General features: G+C 36.6%; 1 protein-coding gene across 15 annotated transcripts in view; it reads right to left on the reverse strand.

The window, feature by feature from the left end:
• Window positions 1-26,991, reverse strand: part of RALYL (RALY RNA binding protein-like) — a 774,288-nt gene that overhangs the window by 663,981 nt on the left and 83,316 nt on the right. For 5 of the 15 annotated variants that reach the window (XM_021090627.1, XM_021090619.1, XM_021090622.1 and 2 more), the window contains one exon: window positions 4,703-4,757. The exons of the other annotated variants lie outside the window; for them this stretch is intronic. The gene's annotated coding sequence lies outside the window, so the exon portion shown is untranslated. The remainder of the gene's footprint in view (window positions 1-4,702; window positions 4,758-26,991) is intronic. 15 annotated transcript variants of the gene reach the window in all.

The following is a 26,991-nucleotide window of genomic DNA, read 5'->3' on the forward strand; positions in this document are numbered from 1 at the left end:
CATTCATTGGGCTAACACTCACTTATTATGCTCCTAATATGTGCCAGGTGCTGTGTTATTACAAAGACAGAAACATCAATATGTCACTCTATCAACCGTCAGATTGTAGTTTAGTGGAAGAGACAGACACATAGAGAATAACTGAATTTATTAGTAAAAGTGAAGCTGTAATCTGAATTTTTCCTAACCTCAATAAAATGTGGGTAAAAATGAAATCATAATAGTATTAATGCTCAATCTATCTGGTTCATAGACTCCTACCTACTTAATGGCAGGACTTAAGATTCTTGGTCTCAAAGTCTCCCAAATTACTTCTGGGAGAGTCTCAGGTGTCCAATATAAATTCTTAACCAGTCATTTCCCATTACTCTGCTCCACTATCCTTGTGACCACTCACTGCCTCAAATGAACTTAGAGGACTCCCTTCAACAGTATGTCTCCTGCCAGTGACTTTAATAGAACAGTGTCCCCTCCCTCTGGTACTGTCTTCTGTTTTCTAAAAGCTGTTCACCCATAAGCAGTCAAACGGGCTGACTTTACCTCTCACTGTGCCAAAGCCAGATTTTATTTTGTATAGGAATGATGAGAACACTGCTAACCCAACCTCTGGCCACACTCTGTTGCTGGGGTACTAAAGCATTGATACCTGTATTATCTAGTCCTTCACGGAAAAACACATTTTACTTTAGTTTACAGCTCTCCTTTTTCTCCCCTAGTCTTTGACCTGGTCATTAAATTGGATTCAAGAAACTGATGATACCTTGGCTCTCCATCATCCTGGATGCTCCTCATGAGAATCTGGATGGGAAATATCCTCCTTCCAAAACTGTCAAACCCACTCTATTCATGTAAAACTCAGCTCATGAATATTAATTCCTTGGGGGTCCTCTAGACCCCACAATCATTCTGCTATAGAAACCTCCTGAGTTTCCTGCCTCAATGCAGAGACTGTCCATATAATCCACTGTTTGTCTTACATGTTGCATTAATTATTTCTTCTTCCTTCCCTCTTATCTCTATCATTTGACTCATAATTAAACCCCTTTGGACCCCTATGGCCCCTCCCCAACTCCATTCCATTTTCTAAAATTCTGCACAGATACCTTTATAAGAATGAAAAGTTGCCTACAGATAACCTTTAAATGGCTTTCCACTGACCTTATGTAACCAAGCAGGACTTTCTCAGGACAGACCTTCTCCTCATGGCCACTACCTGCCCTTTGTTTGTAGAAAAGCTTAAGACTCCCACATCTACCCTGAGTCACACAAGCCTGGTCCAGAATTAATGATTGAAAGGATTGAACATGTAGTGACAAAGATAGCAGTTGGGCCGGGAGAACTAGTAACAATTTAAACAGTTAATCAGCCATGTGGTAGTCACAGAATCTTTAGTTCCTTCCTGAAGTACTTAGATAACAGTTTCTGATACACATTGCCTGAGTTGTTTTACAAGGCTAAAACCCCCATCAAATAGAAGTTAACTACAGGATAACCATGGGACCTACTGAGGTCCCTGAGGATTGATGACGTTAACCCCTGTGACACTGACCTATTACCTCACCATCAACCAATCAGAAAGTTGCACAGGAGCTGATCACATGCCCTGCAACTCTCCTTCTCAAATTGCCTTTAAAAATGCCTTCCTGAAACATCCCAGGAAATTTGGGTTTTTTGAACATCAGCTGCCTGCACTCCCCATCCAGCACCTACAATAAATGCTACACTTTTCTTCACCTTCTTAGTGTCAGCAGATTGGCTTTACTTTGTGTGGGCGAGTGGACCTAAGTTTGGTTTAGTAACATAGGGCAGTCCAGGCTCCTTACAGGATACAACAGCTTGCATTAAAGAAACTTTCAGATATATTTTACGATATGGCAAGTGCAATAAATAAAATATTGAACTCCGATCCACTCATAGCAAGGAATATGACAATTTACCAGGGCAGATAAAAGATGTTCACTCAATATCATAAGCTGCAGAAGATGCAAATAAGTATTATTCAAATTATAATTAATAAGTTATAAGTAAAACAGTTTAATTCTCAATGTTTCTAATTTTAATACTATAGTTTTATAGTGTAACTAATGCTATAAATTAACACTATATTTACTAACTAAATATTAGTTTTACAATTTTTATTTCTTTATACATTTACATTTTAGAATAAGAGAGTTTTTGATGTTCTCACAAAAATGTAAAGGTCACAGAACAATCATAATCCCATGGATTATTAAAATGGCTTTGCATAGTTTCAGCTTGCACAGTCATTGTTTATTGTCTCACACTACCATACAAAGTAAGAAATACCTATACTCTCTTAATTCTAATCCTACCACACATCAATTCACAGTCTTCCAATATCTTCCACGACCCACTCAACTGTGGTATATCTACTTCATAAAAAGCAACAACGTCAACTTTTCTAAGTCTCTTTAAGCCAAGGGAGAGGAGTAAGGGAGTGGGATGGACTGGGAGTTGGGAGTTAGTAGATGCAAATTATTACATTTAGAATGGATAAGCAATGAGGTCCTACTGTATAGCACAGGGAACTATATTCAGTCTCTTGGGATATAACTCATATATTAGTTACTCAAACAAATCATTTTTAAAATGTTCTTTAAAGATTTTTTTTGTCCAGATACAATGAGAGATTATCATACTAAGTAATTCAGAAAGAGAAAGACAAAACCATATGATATCACTGATATGTGGATATGTTACAGCAGGCACATAGTTGGGCATAAGCAGAGAAGGGGGCATGGGGCCAGATGGCAGAAAACCACACATCATGCAGAGTAGCGTCCATGGGCAGATAAAGAAAGGCCAGAACCTCAGACTAATAGGAAACCACGCATTTCGGGGTGATAAGTGCCCTGGAGGCAAAGAAAGGTGGGAAAGGGCATGACTCCTCAGTGTCCAAATGTAACATGTTGCTCATTATGCCCTCATTATAGTAAAATTCTAATAAAATTAGCTATGCAGATAAGAAGTACCCATCATACACCAATGCCATGATACTTCTGATAAAACCAAGTAAGGACGAAAATCCCTCCTCCCCCCCAGAAAGTGGAGCAGTGATGAAAATTAAGGAATATGACCCCTAAACCCCACCTTCCCAGTGAATATCCCACCCATGCCCATACAACTGAAGGCCCCTTACAATCAATATGCAAAAAAAAAAAAAAATTGCAGAGCAGCTGCTCCCCTCTCTGTTCACCTCTCTTTTAGAGGTATATTTCTCACTTAAATAAATCCTCGCTTATCTTTCTCAATTTCTGTCTCATTTCTGAATTCCTTCTTCAAGGAGACAAGAACCTAACCTTCGGGAACAGAATCTAAAAATATGGCACAAATGAACCTATCTACATAGACACGGAAAACAGACTTGTGGTTGCCAAAGGTGGGGCAGCCTGTAGGATGGACTGAGAATTTGGGGTTCATAGATGCAAACTATTACATTTAGAATGGATAAGCAATGAGATCCTACTATATAGCATAGGGAACTATATCCAGTCTCTTGGGATAGACCATGATGGAAGATAATATAAGAAAGGGGTCATTATGATGAGTGACTGCTGTACAGCAGAAATTGCCACAACATTGTAAATTAACTATACTTTTAAAAATTATATAGTAGAAAAAAAAAACAAAAAAAGCAATAGATCAAATTATAATAAACAGCTGATTAACATTACATATACATTTAGTTTTTTTTTAGCTATTTCTTGGGCCGCTCCCAAGGCATATGGAGGTTCCCAGGCTAGGGGTCGAATCGGAGCTGTAGCCACCGGCCTACGCCAGAGCCACAGCAACGCGGGATCCGAGCCGCGTCTGCAACCTACACCACAGCTCAGGGCAACGCCGGATCGTTAACCCACTAAGCAAGGGCAGGAACCCCTAGTCGGATTCGTTAACCACTGCGCCACGACGGGAACTCCCTACATAAACATTTAGTTGTACAGCAGCGAATGGTATCCCTACAGAACCTCATTACTTGATCTGATTGACTGATTTTTTTTTTTTTTTTTTTTTTTTAAGCAAAAGAAACTACAGACCACTTTAGATTTGTGAAAAACCAAGTTTGGAGCAGATTTAATTGTTCTTTTTTTTTTTTTTTCTTTTTCTTTTTCTTGATCAGTGTACCTTTCAATCAAATAAAATGCAAGAGAGGAATGTCTCCTTCCCTAAGGAATGGGTAAAACATGACTTTTTGTGACTCAGCATGCCACATTTTTAAAGCAGAGCTCTGGAAACTGAATGGAATAATTAACATAAGGAGCCTGGGGCCTTTTCAAGGGAAAGGGAAAATGAATACATTAAGCAGGATAAAATGTCACAGCCCCAGGAAAAATGTATCCTGGGATATATGTGTGGGATTAAAAGAATTGTTCACCAAGATAATATTCTGGTTGCTTGGGAATTTGGGGGGCTTTGAATTCTCTCATCTGGTTTATTATTAGGGAAATTTCCATACCTTGAATAATTACCACCTCTGTAAGAACTCCATTCAGCCAGTGGTAGATGCTAAATTATGGTATGAAGGTGATATACATTCAAGTTACTTGAAAGACACATCCAGGAAAAAAAGAAGGCATACTTGTCATGCAAACATAACTGCATGAAAAAAATGTGCTTCATAGACATCCTGAAGCCACGCACACCTGTCCTGCCTGAGGATAATGTCTACATTGCAACTACTCACCAGAGCTGGTACTGCTTCCCACCTCAGTAGCTTCTCCTTATCAGCTCCAAGTCTCCTGGTGTCGGCAGAAGAAAGTACAGTTCATGTTACCATGTTTCAGACACACAACTTCTTTACTAACTGGTTTTGTTCAGAGAAAATGTCCCTTCTGCCATCAGCAGGACCAAACAAAGTCAAATGCCAGATGATGCAAGGTTTCTTAGACCTATATGGGAGACCAGTGGGTGGAACAGACAGCATTTGCAGAGAATATGACTCTCCCATGGAATGCAGTGTACAATTCTAAAAAAATGCTTTTTGTAAACACAATCATGAATTTAACATGACTATTTCATCTATTATGCAACCTTCAACAAAGGACAATCTAAGGGAGGCAAGGAGGATAGAATCCAATTGAAAAGAGATAACAAAGGCTATCTACTCCTACACTCAGCCTGCACATGGAGAACCCAAATTACACCTTGCAGGCTGCTGTATTTTGTGAATGAAAAATAGTGGCTGCCATATCAGCAAAGGATATTGCAGCCATCAAATTATCGCATTACAATGTCCCCAGTGGTGAGCCCTAAGGGAACTCAGGATGGAGACAGGATGGCCATCTACCTAGCAGTCAATTGCTGCAGCTGCTCTTGATATCACACCCTGAGGAGACTCAGGATAAAAAAACACAGGACCCTGGACCTAGGAAGCAGAAGTACATATTAAAGGGGGTGATTTCAGTGACCTCAGACTCTTTGACTCTTTTTTTTTTTTTTTTTTTTTTTTTTTTTGTCTTTTTGCTATTTCTTGGGCCGCTCCCGCGGCATATGGAGGTTCCCAGGCTAGGGGTCCAATCGGAGCTGTAGCCACCGGCCTACGCCAGAGCCACAGCAACACAGGATCCGAGCTGTGTCTGCAACCTACACCACAGCTCACAGCAACGCCGGATCGTCAACCCACTGAGCAAGGGCAGGGACCGAACCTGCAACCTCATGGTTCCTAGTCAGGTTTGTTAACCACTGCGCCATGACGGGAACTCCTCTTTGACTCTTTTTCAGTTAAGTTTTTTGTGTGTGTGTGTGTGTGTGTGTGTGTGTGTGTGTGTGTGTGTGTCTTTTTGGGACACACCCGTGGCATATGAGGGTTCTAAAGCTAGAAGTTGAATAGGAGCTGTAGCTGCTGGCCTACACCACAACCACAGCAACACTGGATCTGAGCCACGTCCATGACCTACACCACAGCTGACGGTAATGCCAGATCCTTAACCCACTGACCAAAGCCAGGGATCAAACCTGGGTCCTCGTGGATGCTAGTCAGATTCATTTCTGCTGAGCCATGATGGGAACCCCTCAGTCAAGCTTTTAATAGAAATTGGTAAACTCACTGCCTATCCAATAGTTTAAAAGTCAGTTTAACTTTGGATAATACTGATATCCTTAATATTAAGTTCAGGATACCCAAAGTAAGCATTCTTGAATATCATAATCTAGTTCACATATAAAATTCACTGTCAAATACTGCCACTTAAAAAAAAAACTGTCTTCCACATCTCTCATTTTTCATTCTTTAGTTCAATACCTAGTTATCTAGTCACAACTCACTTTTATTCCCTTCGGCACCAATTACAATAATGCTAAACTGCCAATTTATTATCGTTAAGTCCTTTTTAAAGACCAACGACATTTTCTAAGTGTCTATTTTTTTCAAAAGAGACTAAAATAAATTAAAAAGTAGAATATAAGTGACTTTTTTTTCTTACAGAGAATGGAGAAGGAAAAAATTATTCTGCAATTTCTTAGGCAAGGAGGAGAGAAAACATACAATGTGTCTTCAGAGAGAGGCACGTCATTCTTCTCCAGGGTAGATGACTACTCAGAAAAATAACATTAAAGGTTGTTGTGGTATAAAAAGTCAGAGCTTTCTGCTAGAAAAATAGAGAACTAAATTTCATACATAATAAAATGTGGAGAAACAAAGAAGGAGGAAAATACAGAGGAAGGTTTCAGTTCTCCAGCAGTGGTAATCTTGAATTTCAGTAATTATCACAAAAAGGTAATTTTGGACCTTTTGTAAGGTATCAATGTCCAATGACAAATGATAGCCTGTGAGAAGCTCCAAGAGTGGGAATAACTATGAGACTGTTACTACTATTCCAATAACTACATTCTAATCACCAATTTGTTACTGTTTTCTATCCTGCACTACCCAAATTTGTTGAGAAAACCTGTGCTTAAATTCAAGAGTTTCATGCTTATGATTGATTTGAAGAAACAAAGAAAAAAGTTGCTTGTATTTGCATCAATACAGAATGCACAAAAACATCAGAAGAGTAACAATTCAATGGAAATCCGGCCAGATGGTGATTGGGAGAAATACAGACCTCAAGTATTCTTATAGATAGTGTGGGGAAGTGATGAATTTTCTATAATAATTGGAATGAAAACTTCCCTAAATTTTACTTATGTATTAAAAGAAGAATAAAGGCCAGAGAACTTGGGAAGCCCCAGGCAACTGACATTTAGGTGACATATGAGTCTATACTTATAAGTATATAAATGTTAATTAATAGGGACTTACAAATAGAGGTGGTTCTTTCTTTGTTTCTATTTCTCTTTCAGTATGCCTTTTAAAAGAATTCCCCTTATTGTAAGTTGGTTGGTATTTGCAATGAATTACTTGGTTTTCATTTTAAATCCCAAAGTAGTTCCCTTTCAATTCCTCTTTTCACTTTACATTACCATATTAACTAAAAATGTAATATAGAAATAATTTTAAAAAGGAATTTATTAGCATTATCAATATTCAACACATACAAACGTGGCAAGGAAAGGGAGGACCGAGTGAGGAGCTATTTCCTTGGGGTTTGTGGCCAGGTTTTTTTTTTTTTTTTTTGTCTTTTGTCTTTTTGTTGTTGTTGTTGTTGTTGTTGCTATTTCTTGGGCCGCTCCCGCGGCATATGGAGGTTCCCAGGCTAGGGGTCCAATCGGAGCTGTAGCCACCAGCCTACGCCAGAGCCACAGCAACGCAGGATCCGAGCCGCATCTGCAACCTACACCACAGCTCACAGCAACGCCGGATCGTTAACCCACTGAGCAAGGGCAGGGACCGAACCCGCAACCTCATGGTTCCCAGTCGGATTCGTTAACCACTGCGCCACGACGGGAACTCCTGTGGCCAGGTTTTTAAACTGAGTTTTCTCAATGAACAATCTCATGTTAGTAAGAAAAATCAGTGAGACTCAAATTTCAAATCAGTACTATGTGGAGAATAGAATAGTATCCATTTGTAACTTTGTAACTTTGTAATATGTACACTTAAGATAAACATGTTTACATATATGCTTCATATACAGACTTCCTCCATATGTGTACATTCACATATATATTCCATATATAGTTAATATATATTCCTAATATATATAATAGAATATATATAATTTCTATATATGTAGATTAAATATATATTTATATCTTTATTTTAATTACTTCCTTGGAATTGAGCCATGAGGAATTTGAATAATATCCTCTCTCATCTAACCAACTGCCCATTAGAGAAAGCATAACTGATTACTATGCAGTGTCACCAAGATTCTACAAAAATATGTTATTTTATTGATTATGAATTGAGATAAAAAATGTTATTTTTACAAATCTGAGCTCTCCCTATTCAAATGATAAAACTTTCTGAAACCAAATGCTTATTATATTTACAAAAAGCAAATTTTCATAATGAATATACATCAGTATTCTCAACAATAGTCATGTTCAATAAAATGTCAATAAAATATCAACTTTAGTTCTTAAGCAATGACTTAAAATCAATATTTTTATAATTAATATTTGTTAGAGACAGAAATAACGGATTTTTTTTTTCTTTTTTGGCCACAACCACAGCATATGGAAGTTTCAGGGCAGGGACTGAATCCAAGTCACAGCTGCAGCAATGCCAGCCTTTAACCCACTGTACCCAGCCAGCAGGTTTTGAACCCACACCTTCACAGCCACTGGAACAGCTATAGCTAGATTCTTAACCCACTGTGCCACAGAAGGCATTCCAGTAACTGATATATTTTACATCCAAAATATTATGAAAATGTATATACTTATGAAAAAAATAAGACCAAAAAATGCTTGCTCATATACTCTACATACTCTTTAAGACCATCTCAAATGTCCCTTGTTTCACAACTTATATACATTTCTACTCAAGCATGGAATTTAATACCTACTATACATCATGTCCACAGTAAGCTCTGAGGAAACTAAGTTTTCCTCACAGATCTTTCAGTCAATATACTGTCTCTTATTTAAATGGCATTGCCAAGAGGGAGGGGGAGGGAGTGGGGTGGATTGGGAGCTTGGGGTTAATAGATACCAACTATTGCCTTTGGAATGGATTAGCAATGAGATCCTGCTGTGTAGCACTGGGAACTATGTCTAGTCACTTATGATGGAGCATGATAATGTGAGAAAATGGAATGTATACATTTATGTGTAACTGGGTCACCATGCTGTACAGTAGAAAAAAAAACTGTATTGGGGAAATAACAATTAAAAAAATAAGTAAAACAAACAAAATAAAATAAATGGCATTGGACTTCTCTTTGTGCTTGGCAGTTAGAAGACATTTAGTGAACTTTAGTTACCCTCCCTCTCCTTCCATGTCACACTTTCTACCTTTATTGAAGCCTATAATTAAGCACATGGCATTGAAATTATATGCTTGCATGACTATTTCCTCTGGGAGTGAGCTTGTAGGACTTCATTTCAGTATTTCAAACCTGAAGAATACATAGTGTCCATGTCAGAATGGTCAAAAATTCAGTAATTATTTGGAAAGAGATAGGAGGATAAAAGTAATAGCCAAAGAAAAGAAAGAGACCTGGAAGATATCAAAAGTAGAATTACATTTCAATGTGCTACTTCTCTCTAAGGATTTATGGCTCTTTCTGAGAAAACCTGAAACCTTCTGAATTTAATGAACATGTAAAGATGGGGACTCAAAAAGGTCACAGCATGTAAACAAGAGGTGACAGTGGCTATGTTACAACCAAGAATATTTAACATAACAAGTTGAAACATTTAAGATACAAATTCGGGTGTGCTGAGGTGTGGCTGAGTGTTTCCTTCTGGGGAAGAGGGTGGGCAGCCAGAGAAAGGAAAGATTATCTTTCCTTAGTCATAGTTTTGATTGTCATTTAATGTTTCCTGTAAAATATTTATCCTCTCCTGCACTCACTCCAACAAACAAGGTTGTCTTCTATGCAACAGAAATGTCAATGCCTAATATTTCACAAAAGCTAAAACATAGCAATTCCTTCTGCCTGAAGCCAAAATGAAGAAAATGCCCTCAAGCTAGACATATTCTCTTACTGCAGCTGTTGTTATTCAAAACTAAGGAACTCAGTCAAAACTGAGGGTTGAAATTTACAGAGAAAAAACAAATACCTAAATTTGCAGTTAATTCTTGGTACTTTTACCGATTTTTCTCCTGTTTATGAAGAGATAGGTAGGATAACACTGCAATTTGCTTTTGAAAACAATATAAATACTATAAAAGGAAAATAAAAAACTTCATAAAATGGTAATTCCCAACAGAGGAGCTCCAAATGGACAATAAATATATTTTTAAAGTTCAATATCACTGGTAATTGAAAGTTTGAGATTCTATTCTTCACTTACAAATTGGTCAAACTAAAAATAAAAGCTGGAAATAGTCTCTTTTACCACCCTTGTTGGCACACATATAGAAAAACTGAATTCCTCATATTCTACCGGTAACAATTCAAGTTAAAAATTTAAACAAACAAGCAAACAAACCATTCTGGCAATGATTTTCCAATATGTTCAAATGTTTTAAAAGCATTCTTGCCCTCACGTAGTAATTCGCAACTCTTCCTTAAGAATTAACATGAGACGTGCATGGATGAAAACAGCCTTCGCTTTCTCTCAGCTTGACTAAACTTTAGACAGACTTCTTTCTGACTGTAGGCCCTAATTTCCCTTTTCTTAAAGCACTGACTTCAGAAAACATGGAACTGTAGATTCTCTCTCTGCCCTTTGAGATATAAATCTTTTTTAAAAGCCTCTTGCCAGCTTTATAACCCAAGAAGATCTTTTTCAAGGACCTAGAAGCCATCTCTTAAGTCTCATCAATAGAGATTGCAGCCCTCTCTCCCAGGGTCTGTGAGAGGGTAGGAACCTAACTTCTGCCTGTGCTTTGCTCCAATTTATAAAATTACTCCCTGTCACAAAGGTAAGAGAAAAGTTACTTTTGCTTAGAGTAAAACCCATTAGCAATTAGCAAACAAAGACACTGGTCTCCCTCTAATCCCAGCATTTCAAAGTCCTCCTGCTCTTCATTTCTTAGAGTTGAATTCAGTTCTGGTCTCTCTGTGATAGCTTTAAATACTGTCTGCCTTGCCTGTTTAACTTTGTCCAGTGCAATGTTTGGTTTGAAAGCATAAAAAGGTATGCATTACTATATTTATTAACATGTGGTTTATGACAGCAAAAAGAAAAATATTAAATGTTCAATGATACTAGTCGCTTAAATTATAAGTATTGTGAAGCAAATACAATACATCAGATAAACAATTTTCCTTCTGTTCATCTCTAACACAGATATTTGAACAGGGAAGCAGAGAAGCTGTATAATGAAAGTATCTTGCTACTTTCATTATCTATCTATCCCCACTCTTCAGGCCAGATATCTTTGTTGGTTAACTATGGTTTCAAATAGGGCAACAAAATGCAACAGAACAATAATGTGCAACTAAAAAGTAAAAAGAGCACACATGTGACATTAGAAATCTCCCACAGACAGCAGAATTCCATGTAATTGATGAAAGTGATGTTCTGCAACTATTTATGTAGCAAACTAAGCCACTGAAAAATGAGGTCCTGTCACAGTTTGAATAGATAACAACTGAAGAAGAGAAAATCAGCAATGATGACATGACAGATGCCTTCAATGATTTGAATATTATAGGATTAAGAGATATAGCAGCACAATGGTACTCAAATTTGGCTGCCCACTGGAGTCAACTTGGGGAATATTAAAAAAAAAATTGATGCCTGGGGGTGTGGCCTGGGTGTTGGGATTTTTTTCAGAGGTCCCAGATGTATCTAATTTGCAGAAAGATTACAGAATCGCCACTGCAACCAATAGCCTTGGTGCCCTCACATATCCCTCTACATCAGCTCACTGTCTCCACAATATACACTGGCCTGACTTCCAACCTGAGACTCAGCCCGTGGGCTTTATATGCTCACTGGAGCTGGATTAATTTCCTTCTTCCTTTTATTTCAGGATACCAGCAGTCCTCACTCTGCACAGTTCTCTGGTAACTGAGACTTGATGGTAACATGATTTGATCTCAGTAATCACAGAACTGGGCCAAGTGAGGATTGTCTTTATATTAGTCATCACAAGAAGCCCAGGATCCTTTTAACCTCAACAAAAATATTTTACAGCTTTCTACATTCCCCCTGGTTGACACCATCACCCACCACTCTCCAATCCTGAAATCACTAGATCTTCCAGAATTCAGGTTCAATTATCAGCAAAATTATTTACTCGCACACATTCATCTCTGAATATTTCACTCATTCTTATACTCTAAGTAAATCCTGTCTGTCCCTGAGGATAATGCTTTTCTTGGAGCCCTTTAAGTTAAAGTGGCTGTTTTCTCCCCCACAGTCCTTGAACTTTTTTCTCTTTGCCACTTGGAGTTCATTTCCCTCCATTCTTCCTAAGATCTCCTAACTATCATGAAGTCAGATGCCACCCAGGACCCCTCATCATTTTATTCATCTACCAACCACCTGGTTCATTCTCATTCCTGAAGGATCTCAGTCCCTGGTTTACAGTCACTTTCTCCAGCTCCAACTCATAACTGGTGATTTCACTGATTTTCCCAAGAAACTGGCCTCATGATTTCTCGACCTCTTCCTTTCCATGATCTAATCTCAAGCCTATTTCATCCACTCCCACCCTCAGCACATCTTCACGTATTTACTTATTCAGATTAGACCAGCCTATCATAAAATGATAACTTTTTGCATGTATACCCAATGCCTTAACATCTCTCTTGTCTCACTGTACTCACACAGAAAAAAGTTAAAGTTGGATACATCTCACTCTCACCATACTTTCTGCTGGCTCATAGCCAGACATGGACAGAGGAAAAGACAAAACTATGCCATCTAATGGGATGTCCACCTTTTCAGTCATGCAAACCAAAAATATTTGTCTTCCTTAACTTCATGCTTTCTCTCATACCATAAATTCAATTATCAGCTAATCCTGCCAGTTTAACCATCAAAGCATTATGGGATCTGATTATCTGCCACCACTTCAATGCTGTTGTCTAAACCATCATCATGTCTCACTTTTATTATTGCTATAGCCTCCTCAGTGGTCTTTCTGCTTCCATCCATTTAGCATGCACACAGATCTTCTTAAAATTTATTAGGTGTCCTGTTTTTTTTTTTTTTTACTATGAATCCTCAATCATTCCTCTTTATTCTGACTTTTGATCGTTTGTACTGTCATATTATTTAAAATCATGTTGCTCTTCTACTCAAAATTCTCCAATAACTTCTACTTTCCCTCTGCTAAAAAAAAAAAAAAAAATAGTTCCTCAACGTTGCATACAATTACCTCTATTATTCTGTCTGATCCCATTTCCTATAACTGTTCTCTTACTCCTCGTCAGTCACACTGACCTCCTCGCCATTTTTCTAAAATGTTAGACCTGCTCTCACCCAGGGCCTTTGCACTTCCACACTCCACGGCATTTGTAACCACCCATCACACTACATGATTTCTTTCCATTTATTCATTATACATCTACACTAGTAGGCTTGTCCTTAGGTTGTGGCCCCATACCTTAAAAATATGGGGTAAAATATAGACCTTAGTAAAAATTTTTATTATCTGACTATTACCCCTCTATGCATTAGTAACTATAACACTTAAATCACAAAACATATTATCTATATTCTGGAATAGATAAACTTAATGATTTTTTTAAATCTTTGAACTCTTTTAAGAATATTTTTAACTGTAGCTTTGAAGTGCATTCACGGGAGTTTCATAGGTATGACAGGTTTGATCAAAGTTCCTAGTTCCTTAGAGATATTAGACAGAGCAGTATCTGGAATTCAAACCATTTCAACAAGCTCATGGAGGCTCAATATGCTCAAATAAAATAACAAATGAAATTACTAAGTTTTTGCTTGCCAACATCATATACAATTATTTTTCTCTCCCCTCATTTCTCTTCCTTCTCCTCTCTTCAATTCTCTGCTTCTTTGTACTTCACTTTTTTTTTTTTCTTTTTAACAAAGAAGGGAATTCACTTGAATTTTTCAGTTTAAATACAGACACCCAAGAAGGCCTTGTGTTGAATATACTCCTAGCATTAGAAGTGACACTAATTTTAGGTTTCCAAATTATTATATCTTTCACTGCAATTAATACAATTCAAAGTATATATTTTAAGATAATGGGAAAAAATCACTAGTTAGAAAGAAAGAGCTTGGCCTTAACCATCTTTTGCTACTCCTGGAGTAAGAAGGGTCTCTGCCAAATGAGCTTTAACCCATGCCTCTTTTGTCTAATGACTTCATAGTCTCCTTTAATCCAAAAGTCTCTAGAAAATGCCCAGCTTGACTGTGATAAAGTTAAATACTGTTAAAATTATCTACAAGCTTTTTGTGTTCAAAATCTCTCTAGGACTTCCCTCTGTGGCATAACAGAAATGAATCACACTAATATCCATGAGGATGAGGGTTTGATCCCTGGTTTCACTCAGTGGGTCAGGTATCTGGCATTGCCTTGAGCTGAGATGTAGGCCGTATATATGCAGCTTGGATCCTACCTTGCTGTGGCTGTGGTACAGGTCAACAACTGTAGCTCTGATTTGATCTCTAGCCTGGGAACCTCCATCTGCACTGGTGTGGCCCTAAAAAATGCCGAAAAAAAAAAGAAGAAAATCTCTCTATACTACTACAGAGCTTTCTTTAGACAGTCCTGCTATAGAGCAGCAAAAATATCTGTACAGAAGAAAAAATTGAAAGCTACATAACTGATCCTTAAATATTTCTAAGTGATATATTTAAGAATCTAAACATTTCATTATTTAACTGGAAATGCCCTGGCTTGTTTAACAAAACACCAATGTCACTGTTATAAGAGAATAAAAATGAATTTTATATAGCCTAACATTATACATTGCTCTAATGCTGAACCACAGATGACTTTGGAAGCTAAAAAACAATTGTTCAAACAGAGCAATTTTCTGCATTACTGCTTGACTTTCTGAGAATAACTAACCTTTTACATAATGGAAAATTTGAAGAAAATAGTGTTACTAAATAAGATATTTTCACACCTGGTAATCTGGGGAAGGAAAGGCTTTATGCCTATCATTGAATAAGATTGCTTCTCATTGCAGTATTTTCTTTAGCTACATTTTATTATATTACAAGAATAATTCTATAAAGTCTACTCTTTTTCAAGGATTTCCACCTATTTAACTTGTTCTATCTTTTGCTTAGCCTTTAAAATTGCAGTGTGTTTATAATGTAATATCCCATTTTAATTGATTAATGTGCTTTCTTGAAATCTCTTTTTAATGTTTTAGCTTGTCTAGAAGTAATGCCCCATTTAAGAAATATAACCAACACCTTTCCTTATTCCACTAGAATATGTATTCACTTCTGTGTTTTGGTCATTTCACTAACCATGATAATTACAAGACATCATATATGCTCCAAGTCTCCACCTCTGAGGAAATCTTGAATCCTTTAGACACACTACCCTCTGCCCCCTTGCCCTGGGTAAGCCCAGATGCTTTAATGATAATAAAAGCAAACTATTGCTTTTGGAGTGGATTAGCAATGAGATCCTGCTGTTAAGCACTGAGAACTATGTCTAGTCACTTATGATGGAGCATGATAATGGGAGAAAAAAGAATGTATACATGTATGTGTGACTGGGTCACTATGCTGTACAGTAGGGAAAAAAATGTATTGAGGAAATAATAATAAAATTAATTAATTAATTAAAATATAAAAAAGCAACAAATTTACAAGGGATGCTTCTGGCTACAGATAACAGGAAATCCAACTAACTGTAGCTTAAATCATAAGAATACTAATGTCTGGTTCCAAGGTTCATTTGGTGATTATACAAGGACTTAGTTTTTTTTCATCGATTGCCAAATTCCTCTGGTTAGGTACACGATGGTCCTCACAGATGAACACCACCTCCCCAAGATCATGTCCGCATACTGCAGCTCCAGGAACAAAGAGGGAACAGGAAAAATGAATTTTCTCAAGAGACTATCCTTTAGAAGAGGGACAATTTGCCTTTGTCCTTCTAGGCAGTGCTACCGACAAGCAGAGCAAGAGGAAAATGTGGATGTACAGGTACGTGATTTTTGCCTACAAAGATTTGATGAAAGTCAAGATAAAACAGGTCAGCAATGCTCGGGAAAGATATTCAATAGCAGGGTCAGGTTCAAAATGTACACATCATCTTAATCTTGGTGGCACAAATTCTTTCCAAATCTCTCCTTTCTAAGGAGCTGTTATATTCAGCTGCACTTCAAATTACCAGAAATTCACCACATTTCTGTATGGATTATCTTATTAAATGTCACTAAAAAAACAGGGAGGAGAAGTGTCTAACTGTTACGCCAACCAGGAATAAAGCACATAACTGACAGCTAAATGTGCTGCTCCATTCTGTCAAGTTCCAGTGGTTTTCTTGGCTCACCTCAGCTTTGAAAACTACAACAACAACAACAACAAAAAAAAAGCATTCTGTAATTTCCCTTTCTGTATTTGGTCTAACCCAGAAAGTATGAATGACATACACGGTCACTTGATTGTGGTGATGTCACATATTTTATTTCTATCTTTTGCTTGGATGTCTGCTCCTCAGCCATTAAAACAGCATCCTCCTTTGGTTAATACCAAAGCCTCAACAAAAATAACAAAACAAATACATAAATAGGACCTTGCAAATTGTAGTAGAATCTTTGCACAGTTGAAAGATGAGCCTTCGAATGAGAAGCCATTCCAGTGCCCAATCCCTGCTGCCTTTCTGTTCCCAGCAGGTCAAAAAGTTCACCTTTAGGGAGGGATGACAATATAGGGTAATGATAAAGGAAATGCATAATATTGTTTCATTTACTCACTAATTCACCCAAACATGCTTTTGCAATTACTATGTGCCAGTCATACTACTAAGCACCGGGTATATACTATAGAATAAAGTGATAGGGTCCCTGACCTTGTGGGACTTTCAGTCTGGTGAGAAAGAGAGCCTGTCATCAACTTAACAAATACATGGAGCCATAAATAACATTATTCAGTGCTACAGAGTACCTATATGCTATATAGTTCATGCAATTATAAAGGATAACAGAGGGCAGCATTTTAGATAAAATTCCTAGGACAGGAAGATCTCTGAGTATGTAGTTCCTAAGACAAGAACTGAAGGATATGAGGAGGAAAGACACATACAGAATGGAGGAAAAAGATTTCCAGAGAGAAGAAACATCATGAGACAGCAAAGAACTGGGTATGGTCAGAGGACTAAAAGGATTCTTCCCAGGCTGAAGCACAGGGTACACAGAGAAGAATGGAATTAAGATGAAATGAATGATTGGCCAATGGGGAACTACTGTACAGCACAGGGAACTCTACCCAGTATTCTATGATAATCTATATGGGAAAAGAATCTGAAAAAGAATGGATATGTGTGTGTGTATAACTGAATCTCTTTGTTGTACCGCCGAAATTATCACAACACTGTAAACACTTCAATAAAAGTTTAAAAATGAAAAGAAAAGATAAAATGAGAAAGGCTAGCAGGGGACAGACCATGGTAGAAGTCAGAATTCTGGGTTTTGTTCAAGTAAAATGAAAAGTCACTGGAAGTTTTCAAATGAAGGTGGGAAAAGAGGGTAAATATATAAAAAGAAAAGTATATTTTGATTGGCATGTATACACTACTGTATATGGAATGGATGGTCAACTGGGACTTGCTATATAGCACAGGGAACTCTACCCAATATTCTGTGATAACCTATGTGGGAAAAGAATCTGAAAAGGGAATGGATATGTGTATGTGTACAACTGAATCACTTTGTTGTATAAGAGAACATATCACAACACTGTTAGTCAACTATACTTCAATAAAACTTTAAAAATTGGGAAATAAATGTATATTTATTATATATAATCATACATAATATAAAATATGATTACATGTGTTTTCCTACATGAAACTGTTATTTTTACTTCCAGGTGGATAGATTAAAGAAAGTTTAGAGTAGATCTTTAGAATAGACTAGTTTCTCATCTAGTTTCTAAAATCTTTTTGATAATTCATATACTAGAATTTGAAGAAGGTAATAATGGAAAAAAGTATATAGCAAATGTCAGGGGAGTGAAGTTAAATTGTGGTGCATATTCAGGATAGGACACTCTGGGTAGAGATATGTTTGGCTTACTGCATTAAATTTTTTTCATTCATGTGCTGTAAAAATCTACATTTGTATCCATTTTTGAGACAAAACATATACTCAAACAGAGATCATAGTATTGGGAAAGTGTGGATATATTAAAAATCCCATCCTACTTTTCTAAGAGAAGATGATATTTAAGGGAGACAGAACCAAAACTGATATGATTAATCTATATTGCAAAAAAATTAGATTAATCTATATTGGCAAAAACACTAAATTTGTTCATGGATCTAGAAATTCTCCAGGAGTTCCCATTGTGGCTCAGTGGAAACAAATCTAACCAGCATCCATGAGGATGAAGGTTCATCCCTGACCTCACTCAGCCAGATAAGGATCCGGCTTTGCCGGGAGCTGTGGTGTAGGTTGCAGACACGGCTCAGATCTGGCGTTGCTGTGGCTGTGGCATAGGCTGGCAGCTATAGCTCCAATTCAGCCCCTAGCCTGGGAGCCTCCATATGCTGCAGGTGCAGCCCTAAAAGCAAAAAATAAAAATAAAATAAAATAGAAATTCTCCAGGGGTATTCAGGACATGCCATGGTCCTGACTGGTTTTAAAAAACTGCTCCACTTAGATCTCCCACCACAAGCAGGGCCTTCAATCCAGACTAACACTTAGAATGCAAGCCAGGACGCAGGCCTGAGACACATCCCCTTAGGAGCATGTTCACACCCTTTTCAGCGCTAACGAAAGGGCTGCACAGCTATCAGTGCAGATTCTCACTCACGCAGGCCTCCATCCTGCTGATAAAGCATGTCCTCCTCATGCCCTGGAAGTGTGAAAGCACAGGCTCACAGCAGCCCAGGGCTTTAAAGCTGGAACATAAACTCAAGTGAAGAAAGCAGTCTGACTAGTCTCCATGTGTTTATTTATAAAAAAAAAAAAAAAAAAAAAGATTGGTTTTCATGTAGATTAACCACTTATGGGAGGGAACACTACTCCTAGTTAAAAAAAAGAATATATATATATATATATAATTTATATATTATATTTTATATAATATATATGTGTGTATATACATGTTACATTTTATATAATATATATGTGTCTGCATATATAATTTATATATATATATATATACACACACCCATACATATATTTTATATACAGACATACAGATAAATTGCACTAGGGACTAAGTATTAAATCATTTTATTTTATTCTCCAATCCCTATTCTATTCATCCCGGTCCCTGAAGGATATCTAGAACAAGTTTAAATTTAGCCCAGTTTAAACTTTAAATATCATACCCAACTTAACACTCCCTCTTTCTCCTTCTCCGTGATTTCTCCCTAAATTCCTTTCTATCCACTGCCATACACTTATCAGGACACAGGACTGAGTCAAGTCACTACAGCAAGCCTGCTTCACATGCCTTTGAATAACTTTCAGAGAGAATTTTTAATGTCTACTGTATTCAACTTTGTTTTCCTGTTTGCTTAACTGAACGATGGGGATAACAGCTTTCTTTTCTTACTGGGGAAAGAAGTGGGATTCATAAAGCACAAATTACAAGAAGGCACTTTGTAAACTGCAAAGTTGTAAAGCACTGTGGAAGCAAGGGTCTATGAGAATAGGGAAGGGCAGTCAACTTTGCTGAGCCACATAATAGTCCACAAGACAGCTGACACACTCCATGGCACTGAAACATCCCAACAGTGCAACCGAGTACTGGACAGTTTGGAGCTCAAAGGCAGTAAGAATCATGTCCACATTCACACTGGCTGATAGGCGGCTGAGCTGGGATTCAAAGTCAGTCTCCAAAGCTCATCTTCTTTCCAAAACATTGTAAGTTATTACCAAAGGAACAAAAAACAAAGCAGATTATTATCAACAGTCTCCTTTTACTTCAAAGGTTATGCTCCATGTATAATCGTATATATAACTGGCACAGTTAGGTTGTTATGTTTTAAAAGCAAATGCAAAAGGATGAAAGCAATATGATTTCTTATATGCCATTGAGTGCAGCCTATCCAAGTTGAATGATACCACATTTTTAAAAATGAGGAGTTCTATTGTGGCTCTGCAGGTTAAGAACCCTATGTAGTTTCTGTGAGGATGTGGGTTCAATCCCTGGCCTCGCTCAGTGGGTTAAGGATCCAACATTGCTGCAAACTGCGGTATAGGTCACAGATGCAGCTCAGATACGGCATTGCCACGGCTGTGGCATAGGCCATGGTTGTGATTCAACCCCTAGCATGGGAACTTCCATATGACACAGGTGTTAAAAACCTGTGAGCTTGTAAATTTTTTAAAAAATGTTAAAATATAAATTAAAAAAATAAAATGAGTTTGCTAAAATAAACTTAATTTTTGCCTTATAGAACCAAAATACAAAGACTATGTCAAGGCCACTGACTCCTAGTTAACTTATCTCAAATATGACATCCATGAAGAACTTGCTAAGAAATTAGAAAAAAGGATTAGATGGGCTATTTTATCTTTCCAAAGGCTATCCCTAAGAAAGAAATGAAAGTTGAGCTGACAAAAATAAGTACTGATTTTGGAAGTGTAAGTTGCTTTATAAGAATTCTAAATTTAATACTGGTATCCAACTCATGTAATCTTCTACTTCCCAATACAGTTATAAAGTAATAATTAACAAGGTGAACTGGATTGAATATATTTGCACAACATACTAATAAATAGCAGTCTAAGTTTTCAGAAGCATGAAAGGTTGAAAGACAACAAAAGCATTATTTAACTTTCCCAGCATTCTTCTCTCCCTTTGAAAATTATTCCTCCTCTATTCTACCTTGTCTGCTAGTGCAAGCATGCAGCATTGAGGCAGTGTTTCTTGATACTTTTAATAGAACTCTATAAAAATGTCTAAAAATATACAAAGCATATTAAGCTTACAGGCCAAAATAAGTTGATTTATAACTTTCATAATGTCTGTGTATCACACCACCTGCTGGGTTATAGATTATCAGTGCAGGAGAAACACCAGACCCAAACAGTATCTATCAATTATAGGATCTTGATCCCCTGGATACAAGTGACTGATTCCCAGGGTTGACACCGGACCCTAGCCAGAGCTATCAGAGAGTATCTCTGGAATTTTTGACTCTGATGGTCAGGATCTACAGTGTGCATCTTTGAAAACTGTCTTTTTCATAAGCCAGATGGTGAAAATCTACCATGAGTTAAGATAAGACAGAGTTTTGGCAGAAATCTAGCCTTTCAGGCAGCTTTGCTTTTTAACATTCTCTTCAATAATATAGGACCCTTTCAATAAAATTTCTCAATTTGTCCTGGGCACATTTGAATTAGATTTCATTACTTACAGACATAAAATTGCTGAATTATACAAAAACACCAAGACAAGAAGAAAAGTTTCTCACAGTGTCAACAAGCTTTATTAATGTCAGTGGTTAGTGTTGTTGTTGGGTTTTTTTGTTTTTTGTTTTTGTTTTTTTTAGTTTTCTGTTTGCATTAGTGTTTAAAAAAAAATCTTTGATTAAAAAATCTGCACTTTTAGTTTTACATTAGAGAATAAAATGCTATTTTCTTTTCTTTTCTTTTTTGCTTTTTAGGGCTACACCTGCGGCATATGGAAGTTCCCAGTTTAGGGGTCAAATCAGAGCTATAGCTGCCAGCCACAGCCACAGCCACAGCAATACCATATTTGAGCTGAATCTGTGACCTACACCACAGCTCACAGCAATACAGGATCCTTAACCCACTGAGCGAGGCCAAGGATATTAGTCGGGTTCATTACTGTTGAGCCACAAGGAGAAGTCCTGGAAATGCTATTCTTTTTTTTTTTTTTTTGGCTGTATCTGTGGGATGTGGAAGTTACCAGGCCAGGGATCAAACCTATTGTCACAGCAGCAACCCAAGCCACTGCAGTGACAATGACAGATCCTTCAGTTGCTGTTCCGCAAGAGAACTCCTGAGTTATTCTTAGCTAAGTATTACCTAAGATTGTGTAACCTTAGTTTCAGGATACTCCATACAGATTATGCAGAGTACTAAATACAGGGTATACAGTTAAAGCTCCAAATTTAATCAAGAGAAAACATGAATGTATCTTCTCTCCCAGTTATTAGATCTTAGTAATAGTAAAGCAAAATAAAAATAGTAAATATCATTAAATAAATTACTATGAAGAAGAAAGTAGAGGCTTTTTACTCAGATTTGTAACATTTATTGACAGCTTACTAAACTAAGTCACACGCATGCACCACTACTGCCACCGCTAATGCTATCATCACATTTTAAGTATTAAGATTTTTAAAAATTTTACATTTATATTTAAGCAAAATGTCATTCTCGGCATTTAATCATGACCTTGAATTTTGAAAGCTTCACAACAGTTTGATAAGGGAAAAATGTGTTTCTTGCCAATTAACTAATCAAAAAGCAAGCAAAAGTTTTAAAAGGAGAAAGGAAATGGGAATACAGAGGCTGTGGACAAGGGAGACAAAAAAGATACTTCTTCCATGTTTACTTCTTCCTAGTTTTCTAAGCAAAAGAACAGATAGTAACAATTTAGGGGGAAGCATGATGCTTACAGTATTTAAGTAACCCTCTCTCTCTCACCCCCCCATCAAATAAAATATATTTTCTCTCTCCTTTATTATTACATTGTGATTTTTTCTGCTCTCCAGTTCAGTCTTTCTTTGCAGGAACTATATTTTTCATTCTTAATGACATCTCAAACAACGCTGGCAGCTAAGTGAGGTTTCTCCTAAAATCTACAAACAAAAATATGGCTGGCACCCTATACGATGACCCCTGACACTTCCGTTGCCTGGTATTTAAGGCCTTATGTAATCTCATCCCCTCGAATAGATATTTAATGACTCATTTCTACTGGATACAATGTGGCAGAGGTAACAGGATTTACTTGAGATTAGGAACAAAATAACCGTGGCTTTTCCTTGGATGCTCTCTTCCTTACTTGCTCTGAGGAAAGCCAGCTGCCATATTGTGAGCTGCCCTACAAAGAGGCCCACGTGCCAAGTACCTGGCCCACAACCAGGAGGACCCGAGGCTTGCCAAGGGCCACACATGACTGAGCTTGGAAGTGGGTGCTTCCTCAGAAAGGCCTTGAGATGATTTGACTGCAGGCTTATGAGTGGCCCTGCATCAGAGGCATGCAGGCTCTGGATTCCTCAGCTACAGAGAATGAGATAATGAATGCTCAATGTGTTAAGGTGCTAAATTTGATTATGTAGCAATAAACAAATAATATGAAAAGCAACATATTGGTCCTCAAACTATAAAACATCATGATCATCAAAGTAATTTGCAGTGCTGAGAAATGGAAATCTACCTAAGCAAGCCAAATAATGGCTAGACTGAAAGGAACCAATCTAGCAAATGTATATAACTATTCGTATATCTCTATATCCAAATCTGTATCTTATATCTATATTTATAGCTATACCATTCATCTAAGGGGGCAGACTAGCCACAGAAAAGGCCATCTCTGCTGTAAAATAGAATGAACAAGCTTTGTATCCTGATACCAGTATATATCAACTTTATCTAATTAACTGCACTAGTTTTGACCCTATGTATATCAAGAAACTTTCTGATTATGATGTAGCTCGCAAGCCATTCATACAGGCTGAAATCCTTGCCTCTGCTATTTCCCAAAATATTCCAATGTGTTTTCATGATTTATAAATGAAATTTCATTTCACTTGCTACAATGTTCTATCTACAGTAGTAAATAAACTATATGTACACTAGTATTCTGGCCCATGTGACAAAGGTATTTCTCATTTTGCTGATAAAAATCAGGTTTCTTGGCCAGATGTTCCATCACGGTAAAGCTACCGATTCAATAGAAACCATTCTGAAATCTCACAGGTAGTAGCCTCCTAGTGTTTTCTCCAGACAGATGTTTTTACCGTTAGTCCTTCTTTTAATTAAACAAATATATACTTTTCTGACCAATAACAAGAAATAATCTTATAATCTTTTCTTATGCTGCCTTTTGAAGACTAAACATTTTTAATTCTGATAAAGTTCAATTTACAATTTTTTGTTTTTTGTTGGTCACACTAAAAAATCTTTGTTTAATCTTTGTTAGATAAGGATTCACTCCTATTTCTTCTTTTAGAAGTTTCATAATTTTACTTTTTACATTTATGTCTTTCAAAGCTATTGTAAATGGGGTTCTCAGTATTTCATTTTTAATGTTATTTCTGGATTGTTTCTAGTTTCACATGTGTGTGTACATGTGTACGTATTCTGTGACTGAGTTGATACAAAAATTTGAATAGAAAGATACAATTGTTTCAGAACAAATACAAGCACATCAGAGATAAAATTAAAGGCATTTAACTTTAATCATGTGAGATGATTACAAAAAATGGATTTTTTTTAAATGGATTTTTTATAACATTACAAAAATCCATGTAATTTTAAAAAACTGAGTAAGGAAAACTGAACTGAAGAAAGAAGAGATAACATTGCTAATCACGCTGTGAATTTATGACAGAGTTTGAGAGTTCAGCTCCAAAAGATTGTGATCACACTGGCATCATGTGAGATCCCTTGATCTACCTCTAAGTTAATTCATTCACTGTAACTTGTTAGACTCAGGAAAGATTACTTTTAAATTTTAAACATGTTTAATTTGCTATTTTCAAAACTTTAAGAAATGTGGAAGGAATTTCTTCTAGTTCTCCATTTTAAATGGTAACTAAGAATAAAAAAATGTGGAATGAGACTTTCTGTATGAACACTACAGTGTTACAGTGTCATCCTTGGGCCAGTATATTACATACACATTTTTTATAGAATGATGTGCAAATAATACACACACACACACACACACACACACAAACTTCATGTCAAGTAGTCAGTTGAAAACTCATGTCAAAAGATTCCTATGCTGCCCTCCACTGAACAACCAAAATCTTTTTACATTTCTTCAGTGTTAGTATCCTTCCTTTCCTTCTCTAAACAATTATGTTGAAGACTTAAGTTTTCAAGTTTTAACCTCTACTTTCAAAATTTCAAATATTAACCTCTATTCAAATCTGTTTGTTTCTATCTTTCATGAATCAACAAATATTGTTCATATAGCACTTCTGAAACTGTTATTTTGTAATGAGTTCCAACATCATCATTCTTACTGACCATTATTTGTTCCACTTCTTCCTTCGCAGAGAGTGACCCATTCTCTACCCTCCTGTACTTGGTCACAAGGTAAATCTTAGAGGGCTTGGTATCTGCAGGTATCAACGACCTTTGGTCTTTTGACTTATTAAGAACTTTTCTTTCCTTTCTTTTACTCACTCAGTTCTTGGTGATTGGTCAACCCTGCCTTTATGTAAATGTTTGAGTCTGTGGTCTTCTTTCCACAACAGAATTATTATGAAAAAATGATGAGGTGAGTTTGCTGCAATTGAGGCATTCTAACATTAAAATTATACAGTTAAAAACAAGTTTATTTGCATTCTTACCCTTAAAAACTTTTGGAAGTGATCATGATATGAATTTCTACTATAATTTTAAAATATCAATGATCAAAAAGTGCTTCAATTAATGTTTAATTTATAGTTTTTCTTAATTTTCCATAATATATTTGGAAATGATTATTTCTATGATTTGACAAGTATTAACACCCATTTCTCCCAATAAATATTTATAAAAATAGGAAAAGATTTTGACCATAAATACAGTACTGAATCAAAAACACTCAAAAGTTGAACTTTTTCAGACTGTCAGTATACATTAAATACTATATTACTGAAATCACTTTGATATTACTCAGCCATTGCTAATCTGTCTGAACTATTAATTAAACATAATGGGCTACATTTTGTCATGGATAACATGTGGTTTATAATTCCTAAATAACTTAAATTAGATATCCGAATTGAAACTAAATAACAGAAAGCCAAACAAGTAGTCCTAATTCAGGCAACAATTAAATGATATATTTTATAAGACATAATCATTAAATGATGACTATATAAAAAAGCCACCTCCAACTCCATCTGTATTCATGGGAGGAAACCAACATCCCCACATTTGTCAATCACTCCACCACCACCGTTTGTCAATCACTCCCATTAAGACTTCTGTTGAATAATGCAGCTGCTTACTAAAGCATTCAATGTGTCATGGCATAAGTGGCCACCAGTCCATAAATTTCGAATTAATTAGTTTTTAATTTATCTGTATTCACCAATATACTTCTACTCTCACTATGCAGTAGAGTCACTCTTTCCCATATTAATGCTATGTTTTCTACAGTGCAGAATAAGAGATCTTGCCCTTGAAAGCTCTAAAACCCTTAAAGAAAGAATGAGTTATAAACCCACAGTGAACACCTGAAAAGCAGCAACACCAGCAGTTTATTGCATCTGTAAATGTTATGCAATTCCACTATTTATACTCAGTACTAATTACTTAGTATGCTTTGATGTTCTGGATTTATTATATGCAATAATGAGAGTGTTATAATGACTTTATTACTGCATAACATGGGAGCCTTTTTCCCCCTTCCTGTTAAACAATATGCTTCCCCTTGTCTTAGGAGAACTTGGATGCTAAAGAAGGTAGGGAACATTCATTAAGACGCGAGACAGCAAAGGACCCAACCAGTCTTCCCTCTGATTGGAGAAGGCATGACAGCCACCAGCACAACAGCCAGCAATAGCCTATTATAGAAGTTACATGGATGGATGAACTAAACAAAACAATCATCTCAACAGAAATGAACAGTCCTAAGATGTCTCAGTTCTATATTTTCACTTCCAGTTAACACTGAAAAGTGTCGCTACACTGTAATAATTAT

The sequence above is a fragment of the Sus scrofa genome, chromosome 4 (genome assembly GCF_000003025.6).
Source record: "Sus scrofa isolate TJ Tabasco breed Duroc chromosome 4, Sscrofa11.1, whole genome shotgun sequence".
Classification (NCBI taxonomy): Eukaryota; Metazoa; Chordata; class Mammalia; order Artiodactyla; family Suidae; genus Sus; species Sus scrofa.